This window comes from Diorhabda carinulata, chromosome Y, assembly GCF_026250575.1.
Source record: "Diorhabda carinulata isolate Delta chromosome Y, icDioCari1.1, whole genome shotgun sequence".
NCBI lineage: Eukaryota > Metazoa > Arthropoda > Insecta > Coleoptera > Chrysomelidae > Diorhabda > Diorhabda carinulata.
The window spans coordinates 5154551-5165699 of NC_079473.1; positions in this window are offsets into that span (position 1 = coordinate 5154551).

Here is an 11149-nt window from a genome sequence, read left to right on the forward strand (position 1 = left end):
AAGACTTGACATTTTTTACGAAACCTGGCATCGTCGGAATTACATAACGCGTTTATAAATTTCCTACCGAACTCCATCTCCTTTTCTTCGTTTCGAAATCTAACAATTCTCCCCCACATTTTGATTAGTTTTTCTAAGAAAAAAACGAGGTCATGAGTGAGCGTTTATGTATTTTCTCTCTCCGTTGCGTCATTATGAAACACTCTTTCCGAAGACTATATTATTACGGAGGTGACAATCAATGACAAAGCATCGAAGCCTTGACTTTTTTTACGAAACGTGGCATCGTCGGAATTACATAACGCGTTTCCAAATTTCAAACCGAACTCCATCTCCTCTTCTTCGTTTCGAAATCTAACAATTCTCCCCCACATTTTGATTAGTTTTTCTAAGAAAAAAACGAGGTCATGAGTGAGCGTTTATGTATTTTCTCTCTCCGTTGCGTCATTGTGAAACACTCTTTCCGAAGACTATATTATTACGGAGGTGACATTCAATGACAAAGCATCGAAGACTTGACATTTTTTACGAAACGTGGCATCGTCGGAATTACATAACGCGTTTCTAAATTTCCCACCGAACTCCATCTCCTCTTCTTCGTTTCGAAATCTAACAATTCTCTTCCACTTTTTGATTAGTTCTTTTGAGTATAAAACAATGTCATAAGTGAGCGTTTATGGATTTTCCTCTCTCCGTTGCGTCATTATGAAACACTCTTTCCGAAGACTATATTATTACGGAGGTGACAATCAATGACAAAGCATAGAAGCCTTGACTTTTTTTACGAAACGTGGCATCGTCGGAATTACATAACGCGTTTCCAAATTTCAAACCGAACTCCATCTCCTCTTCTTCGTTTCGAAATCTAACAATTCTCCCCCACTTTTTGATTAGTTTTTGTAAGGAAAAAACAAGGTCATATGTGAGCGTTTATGGATTTTCCGCTCTCCGTCGCGTCATTGTGAAACACTCTTTCCGAAGACTATATTATTACGGAGGTGACATTCAATGACAAAGCATCGAAGACTTGACATTTTTTACGAAACGTGGCATCGTCGGAATTACATAACGCGTTTCTAAATTTCCTACCGAACTCCATCTCCTCTTCTTCGTTTCGAAACCTAACAATTCTCCCCCATTTTTTGATTAGTTTTTCTAAGAAAAAAACGAGTTCATGAGTGAGCGTTTATGGATTTTCTCTCTCCGTTGCGTCATTGTGAAACACTCTTTCCGAAGACTATATTTTTACGGAGGTGACATTCAATGACAAAGCATCGAAGACTTGACATTTTTTACGAAACGTGGCATCGTCGGAATTACATAACGCGTTTCTAAATTTCCCACCGAACTCCATCTCCTCTTCTTCGTTTCGAAATCTAACAATTCTCTTCCACTTTTTGATTAGTTCTTTTGAGTATAAAACAATGTCATAAGTGAGCGTTTATGGATTTTCCTCTCTCCGTTTCGTCATTGTGAAACACACTTTCCAAAGATTATATTATTACTTGGTGAAATTCAATGACAAAGCATCGAATACTTGACTTTTCTTACGAAACGTGGCATCGTCGGAATTACATAACGCGTTCTAAATTTCCCACCGAACTCCATCTCCTCTTCTTCGTTTCGAAATCTAACAATTCTCTTCCACTTTTTGATTAGTTCTTTTGAGTATAAAACAATGTCATAAGTGAGCGTTTATGGATTTTCCTCTCTCCGTTGCGTCATTGTGAAACACACGTATCGAAGATTATATTATTACGGGATGACATTCAATGACAAAGCATAGAAGCCTTGACTTTTTTTACGAAACGTGGCATCGTCGGAATTACATAACGCGTTTCTAAATTTCTCACCGAACTCCATCTCCTCTTCGTTTCGAAATCTAACAATTCTCTCACTTTTTGATTAGTTTTTAAGAAAAATCAATGTCATAAGTGAGCGTTTATGGATTTTCCTCTCTCCGTTGCGTCATTGTGAAAAACTCTTTCCGAAGACTATATTATTACGGAGGTGACATTCAATGACAAAGCATCGAAGCTTTGACATTTTTTACGAAACGTGGCATCGTCGGAATTACATAACGCGTTTCTAAATTTCCTACCGAACTCCATCTCCTCTTCTTCGTTTCGAAATCTAACAATTCTCCCCCACTTTTTGCTTAGTTTTTCTAAGGAAAAAACAAGGTCATATGTGAGCGTCCATGGATTTTCCTCTCTCCGTCGCGTCATTGTGAAACACTCTTTCCGAAGACTATATTATTACGGAGGTGACATTCAATGACAAAGCATCGAAGCCTTGACTTTTTTTACGAAACGTGGCATCGTCGGAATTACATAACGCATTTCTATAATTTCTACCGAACTCCATCTCCTCTTCTTAGTTTCGAAATCTTACAATTCTCTCCCACTTTTTGATTGGATTTTTTGAGGAAAAAACGAGATCATGAGTGAGCGTTTATGGATTTTCCTCTCTTAGTTGCGTCATTGTGAAACACACTTATCGAAGATTATATTATTACGGGGGTGACATTCAATGACAAAGCATCGAAGCCTTGACTTTTTTTACGAAACGTGGCATCGTCGGAATTACATAACGCATTTCTATAATTTCTACCGAACTCCATCTCCTCTTCTTCGTTTCAAAATCTAACAATTCTCTCACTTTTTGATTAGTTTTTGAGAAAAATCAATGTCATAAGTGAGCGTTTATGGATTTTCCTCTCTCCGTTTCGTCATTGTGAAACACACTCTCCGAAGATTATATTATTACTTGGTGAAATTCAATGACAAAGCATCGAATACTTGACTTTTCTTACGAAACGTGGCATCGTCGGAATTACATAAAGCTTTTCTAAATTTCCCACCGAACTCCATCTCCTCTTCTTCGTTTCGAAATCTAACAATTCTCTTCCACTTTTTGATTAGTTCTATTGAGTATAAAACAATGTCATAAGTGAGCGTTTATGGATTTTCCTCTCTCCGTTGCGTCATTATGAAACACTCTTTCCGAAGACTATATTATTACGGAGGTGACATTCAATGACAAAGCATCGAAGACTTGACATTTTTTACGAAACCTGGCATCGTCGGAATTACATAACGCGTTTATAAATTTCCTACCGAACTCCATCTCCTCTTCTTCGTTTTGAAATCTAACAATTCTCCCCCATTTTTTGATTAGTTTTTCTAAGGAAAAAACGAGGTCATGAGTGAGCGTTTATGGATTTTCCTCTCTCCGTTGCGTCATTGTGAAACACTCTTTCCGAAGACTATATTATTACGGAGGTGACATTCAATGACAAAGCATCGAAGACTTGACATTTTTTACGAAACGTGGCATTGTCCGAATTACATAACGCGTTTCTATATTTTCTACCGAACTCCATCTCCTCTTCTTCGTTTCGAAATCTAACAATTCTCTTCCACTTTTTGATTAGTTTTGTTGAGGGAAAAACAAGGTCATGAGTGAGCGTTTATGGATTTTCTTCTCTCCGTTGCGTCATTGTGAAACACACTTATCGAAGATTATATTATTACGGGGGTGACATTCAATGACAAAGCATCGAAGCCTTGACTTTTTTTACGAAACGTGGCATCGTCGGAATTACATAACGCGTTTCTAAATTTCCCACCGAACTCCATCTCCTCTTTTTCGTTTCGAAATATAAAATTCTCCCCCACTTTTTGATTAGTTTTTCTAATGCAAAAACAAGGTCATGAGTGAGCGTTTATGGATTCTCCTCTCTCCGTCGCGTCATTGTGAAACACACTTTCCGAAGATTATATTATTACGGAGGTGACATTCAATGACAAAGCATAGAAGCCTTGACTTTTTTTACGAAACGTGGCATCGTCGGAATTACATAACGCGTTTCTATATTTTCTACCGAACTCCATCTCCTCTTCTTCGTTTCGAAATCTAACAATTCTCTCCCACTTTTTGATTAGATTTTTTGAGGAAAAAACAAGGTCATGAGTTAGCGTTTATGGATTTTCTTCTCTCCGTTGCGTCATTGTGAAACACACTTATCGAATATTATATTATTACGGGATGACATTCAATGACAAAGCATCGAACCCTTGACTTTTTTTACGAAACGTGGCATCGTCGGAATTACATAACGCGTTTCTAAATTTCCCACCGAACTCCATCTCCTCTTCTTCGTTTCGAAATCTAACAATTCTCTTCCACTTTTTGATTAGTTCTTTTGAGTATAAAACAATGTCATAAGTGAGCGTTTATGGATTTTCCTCTCTCCGTTTCGTCATTGTGAAACACACTTTCCGAAGATTATATTATTACTTGGTGAAATTCAATGACAAAGCATCGAATACTTGACTTTTCTTACGAAACGTGGCATCGTCGGAATTACATAACGCGTTCTAAATTTCCCACCGAACTCCATCTCCTCTTCTTCGTTTCGAAATCTAACAATTCTCTTCCACTTTTTGATTAGTTCTTTTGAGTATAAAAAAATGTCATAAGTGAGCGTTTATGGATTTTCCTCTCTTCGTTGCGTTATTATGAAACACTCTTTCCGAAGACTATATTATTACGGAGGTGACATTCAATGACAAAGCATCGAAGACTTGACATTTTTTACGAAACGTGGCATTGTCCGAATTACATAACGCGTTTCTATATTTTCTACCGAACTGCATCTCCTCTTCTTCGTTTCGAAATCTAACAATTCTCTTCCACTTTTTGATTAGTTCTTTTGAGTATAAAACAATGTCATAAGTGAGCGTTTATGGATTTTCCTCTCTCCGTTGCGTCATTATGAAACACTCTTTCCGAAGACTATATTATTACGGAGGTGACATTCAATGACAAAGCATCGATTACTTGACTTTTTTTCGAAACGTGGCATCGTCGGAATTACATAACGCGTTTCTATTTTTTCTACCGAACTCCATCTCCTCTTCTTCGTTTCGAAATCTCACAATTCTCTTCCACTTTTTGATTAGATTTTTTGAGGAAAAAACAAGGTCATGAGTGAGCGTTTATGGATATTCTTCTCTCCGTTGCGTCATTGTGAAACACACTTATCGAAGATTATATTATTACGGGATGACATTCAATGACAAAGCATCGAACCCTTGACTTTTTTTACGAAACGTGGCATCGTCGGAATTACATAACGCGTTTCTATATTTCCCACCAAACTCCATCTCTTCTTCTTCGTTTCGAAATCTAACAATTTTCTTCCACTTTTTGATTAGTTCTTTTGAGTATAAAACAATGTCATAAGTGAGCGTTTATGGATTTTCCTCTCTCCGTTTCGTCATTGTGAAACACACTTTCCGAAGATTATATTATTACGGAGGTGACATTCAATGACAAAGCATCGAAGACTTGACATTTTTTACGAAACGTGGCATCGTCGGAATTACATAACGCGTTTCTAAATTTCCCACCGAACTCCATCTCCTCTTCTTCGTTTCGAAATCTAACAATTCTCTTCCACTTTTTGATTAGTTCTTTTGAGTATAAAACAATGTCATAAGTGAGCGTTTATGGATTTTCCTCTCTCCGTTGCGTCATTATGAAACACTCTTTCCGAAGACTATATTATTACGGAGGTGACAATCAATGACAAAGCATCGAAGCCTTGACTTTTTTTACGAAACGTGGCATCGTCGGAATTACATAACGCGTTTCCAAATTTCAAACCGAACTCCATCTCCTCTTCTTCGTTTCGAAATCTAACAATTTTCCCCCACTTTTTGATTAGTTTTTGTAAGGAAAAAACAAGGTCATATGTGAGCGTTTATGGATTTTCCGCTCTCCGTCGCGTCATTGTGAAACACTCTTTCCGAAGACTATATTATTACGGAGGTGACATTCAATGACAAAGCATCGAAGACTTGACATTTTTTACGAAACGTGGCATCGTCGGAATTACATAACGCGTTTCTAAATTTCCCACCGAACTCCATCTCCTCTTCTTCGTTTCGAAATCTAACAATTCTCTTCCACTTTTTGATTAGTTCTTTTGAGTATAAAACAATGTCATAAGTGAGCGTTTATGGATTTTCCTCTCTCCGTTGCGTCATTATGAAACACTCTTTCCGAAGACTATATTATTACGGAGGTGACATTCAATGACAAAGCATCGAAGCCTTGACTTTTTTTACGAAACGTGGCATCGTCGGAATTACATAACGCGTTTCCAAATTTCAAACCGAACTCCATCTCCTCTTCTTCGTTTCGAAATCTAACAATTTTCCCCCACTTTTTGATTAGTTTTTGTAAGGAAAAAACAAGGTCATATGTGAGCGTTTATGGATTTTCCGCTCTCCGTCGCGTCATTGTGAAACACTCTTTCCGAAGACTATATTATTACGGAGGTGACATTCAATGACAAAGCATCGAAGACTTGACATTTTTTACGAAACCTGGCATCGTCGGAATTACATAACGCGTTTATAAATTTCCTACCGAACTCCATCTCCTCTTCTTCGTTTCGAAACCTAACAATTCTCCCCCATTTTTTGATTAGTTTTTCTAAGAAAAAAACGAGGTCATGAGTGAGCGTTTATAAATTTTCTCTTTCCGTTGCGTCATTGTGAAACACTCTTTCCGAAGACTATATTATTACGGAGGTGACATTCAATGACAAAGCATCGAAGACTTGACATTTTTTACGAAACGTGGCATCGTCGGAATTACATAACGCGTTTCTAAATTTCCCACCGAACTCCATCTCCTCTTCTTCGTTTCGAAATCTAACAATTCTCTTCCACTTTTTGATTAGTTCTTTTGAGTATAAAACAATGTCATAAGTGAGCGTTTATGGATTTTCCTCTCTCCGTTTCGTCATTGTGAAACACACTTTCCGAAGATTATATTATTACTTGGTGAAATTCAATGACAAAGCATCGAATACTTGACTTTTCTTACGAAACGTGGCATCGTCGGAATTACATAACGCGTTCTAAATTTCCCACCGAACTCCATCTCCTCTTCTTCGTTTCGAAATCTAACAATTCTCTTCCACTTTTTGATTAGTTCTTTTGAGTATAAAACAATGTCATAAGTGAGCGTTTATGGATTTTCTTCTCTCCGTTGCGTCATTATGAAACACTCTTCCCGAAGACTATATTATTACGGAGGTGACATTCAATGACAAAGCATCGAAGACTTGACATTTTTTACGAAACGTGGCATTGTCCGAATTACATAACGCGTTTCTATATTTTCTACCGAACTGCATCTCCTCTTCTTCGTTTCGAAATCTAACAATTCTCTTCCACTTTTTGATTAGTTCTTTTGAGTATAAAACAATGTCATAAGTGAGCGTTTATGGATTTTCCTCTCTCCGTTGCGTCATTATGAAACACTCTTTCCGAAGACTATATTATTACGGAGGTGACAATCAATGACAAAGCATCGAAGCCTTGACTTTTTAAAGAAACGTGGCATCGTCGTAATTACATAACGCGTTTCCAAATTTCAAACCGAACTCCATCTCCTCTTCTTCGTTTCGAAATCTAACAATTCTCTTCCACTTTTTGATTAGTTCTTTTGAGTATGAAACAATGTCATAAGTGAGCTTTTATGGATTTTCCTCTCTCTGTTGCGTCATTATGAAACACTCTTTCCGAAGACTATATTATTACGGAGGTGACAATCAATGATAAAGCATCGAAGCCTTGACTTTTTGTACGAAACGTGGCATCGTCGGAATTACATAACGCGTTTCCAAATTTCAAACCGAACTCCATCTCCTCTTCTTCGTTTCGAAATCTAACAATTTTCCCCCACTTTTTGATTAGTTTTTGTAAGGAAAAAACAAGGTCATATGTGAGCGTTTATGGATTTTCCGCTCTCCGTCGCGTCATTGTGAAACACTCTTTCCGAAGACTATATTATTACGGAGGTGACATTCAATGACAAAGCATCGAAGACTTGACATTTTTTACGAAACCTGGCATCGTCGGAATTACATAACGCGTTTATAAATTTCCTACCGAACTCCATCTCCTCTTCTTCGTTTCGAAACCTAACAATTCTCCCCCATTTTTTGATTAGTTTTTCTAAGAAAAAAACGAGGTCATGATTGAGCGTTTATGGATTTTCTCTCTCCGTTGCGTCATTGTGAAACACTCTTTCCGAAGACTATATTATTACGGAAGTGACATTCAATGACAAAGCATCGAAGACTTGACATTTTTTACGAAACGTGGCATCGTCGGAATTACATAACGCGTTTCTAAATTTCCCACCGAACTCCATCTCCTCTTCTTCGTTTCGAAATCTAACAATTCTCTTCCACTTTTTGATTAGTTCTTTTGAGTATAAAACAATGTCATAAGTGAGCGTTTATGGATTTTCCTCTCTCCGTTTCGTCATTGTGAAACACACTTTCCAAAGATTATATTATTACTTGGTGAAATTCAATGACAAAGCATCGAATACTTGACTTTTCTTACGAAACGTGGCATCGTCGGAATTACATAACGCGTTCTAAATTTCCCACCGAACTCCATCTCCTCTTCTTCGTTTCGAAATCTAACAATTCTCTTCCACTTTTTGATTAGTTCTTTTGAGTATAAAACAATGTCATAAGTGAGCGTTTATGGATTTTCCTCTCTTCGTTGCGTCATTGTTAAACACTCTTTCCGAAGACTATATTATTACGGAGGTGACATTCAATGAAAAAGCATCGAAGACTTGACATTTTTTACGAAACGTGGCATTGTCCGAATTACATAACGCGTTTCTACATTTTCTACCGAACTCCATCTCCTCTTCTTCGTTTCGAAATCTAACAATTCTCTTCCACTTTTTGATTAGTTCTTTTGAGTATAAAACAATGTCATAAGTGAGCGTTTATGGATTTTCCTCTCTCCGTTGCGTCATTATGAAACACTCTTTCCGAAGAATATATTATTACGGAGGTGACATTCAATGACAAAGCATCGAAGACTTGACATTTTTTACGAAACGTGGCATCGTCGGAGTTACATAGCGCGTTTCTAAATTTCCCACCGAACTCCATCTCCTCTTCTTCGTTTCGAAATCTAACAATTCTCTTCCACTTTTTGATTAGTTCTTTTGAGTATAAAACAATGTCATAAGTGAGCGTTTATGGATTTTCCTCTCTCCGTTGCGTCATTGTTAAACACTCTTTCCGAAGACTATATTATTACGGAGGTGACATTCAATGAAAAAGCATCGAAGACTTGACATTTTTTACGAAACGTGGCATTGTCCGAATTACATAACGCGTTTCTACATTTTCTACCGAACTCCATCTCCTTTTCTTCGTTTCGAAATCTAACAATTCTCTTCCACTTTTTGATTAGTTCTTTTGAGTATAAAACAATGTCATAATTGAGCGTTTATGGATTTTCCTCTCTCCGTTACGTCATTATGAAACACTCTTTCCGAAGACTATATTATTACGGAGGTGACATTCAGTGACAAAGCATCGAAGCCTTGACTTTTTTTACGAAACGTGGCACCGTCGGAATTACATAACGCGTTTCTAAATTTCAAATCGAACTCCATCTCCTCTTCTTCGTTTCGAAATCTAACAATTCTCCCCCACTTTTTGATTAGTTTTTGTAAGGGAAAAACAAGGTCATACGTGAGCGTTTATGGATTTTCCTCTCTCCGTCGCGTCATTGTGAAACACTCTTTCCGAAGACTATATTATTACGGAGGTGACATTCAATGACAAAGCATCGAAGACTTGACATTTTTTACGAAACCTGGCATCGTCGGAATTACATAACGCGTTTATAAATTTCCTACCGAACTCCATCTCCTCTTCTTCGTTTCGAAATCTAACAATTCTCCCCCACATTTTGATTAGTTTTTCTAAGAAAAAAACGAGGTCATGAGTGAGCGTTTATGTATTTTCTCTCTCCGTTGCGTCATTATGAAACACTCTTTCCGAAGACTATATTATTACGGAGGTGACAATCAATGACAAAGCATCGAAGCCTTGACTTTTTTTACGAAACGTGGCATCGTCGGAATTACATAACGCGTTTCCAAATTTCAAACCGAACTCCATCTCCTCTTCTTTGTTTCGAAATTTAACAATTCTCTCACTTTTTGATTAGTTTTTTGAGAAAAATCAATGTCATAAGTGAGCGTTTATGTATTTTCTCTCTCCGTTGCGTCATTGTGAAACACTCTTTCCGAAGACTATATTATTACGGAGGTGACATTCAATGACAAAGCATCGAAGACTTGACTTTTTTTACGAAACGTGGCATCGTCGGAATTACATAACGCGTTTCCAAATTTCAAACCGAACTCCATCTCCTCTTCTTTGTTTCGAAATTTAACAATTCTCTCACTTTTTGATTAGTTTTTTGAGAAAAATCAATGTCATAAGTGAGCGTTTATGTATTTTCTCTCTCCGTTGCGTCATTGTGAAACACTCTTTCCGAAGACTATATTATTACGGAGGTGACATTCAATGACAAAGCATCGAAGACTTGACATTTTTTACGAAACCTGGCATCGTCGGAATTACATAACGCGTTTATAAATTTCCTACCGAACTCCATCTCCTCTTCTTCGTTTCGAAACCTAACAATTCTCCCCCATTTTTTGATTAGTTTTTCTAAGAAAAAAACGAGGTCATGATTGAGCGTTTATGGATTTTCTCTCTCCGTTGCGTCATTGTGAAACACTCTTTCCGAAGACTATATTATTACGGAAGTGACATTCAATGACAAAGCATCGAAGACTTGACATTTTTTACGAAACGTGGCATCGTCGGAATTACATAACGCGTTTCTAAATTTCCCACCGAACTCCATCTCCTCTTCTTCGTTTCGAAATCTAACAATTCTCTTCCACTTTTTGATTAGTTCTTTTGAGTATAAAACAATGTCATAAGTGAGCGTTTATGGATTTTCCTCTCTCCGTTTCGTCATTGTGAAACACACTTTCCAAAGATTATATTATTACTTGGTGAAATTCAATGACAAAGCATCGAATACTTGACTTTTCTTACGAAACGTGGCATCGTCGGAATTACATAACGCGTTCTAAATTTCCCACCGAACTCCATCTCCTCTTCTTCGTTTCGAAATCTAACAATTCTCTTCCACTTTTTGATTAGTTCTTTTGAGTATAAAACAATGTCATAAGTGAGCGTTTATGGATTTTCCTCTCTTCGTTG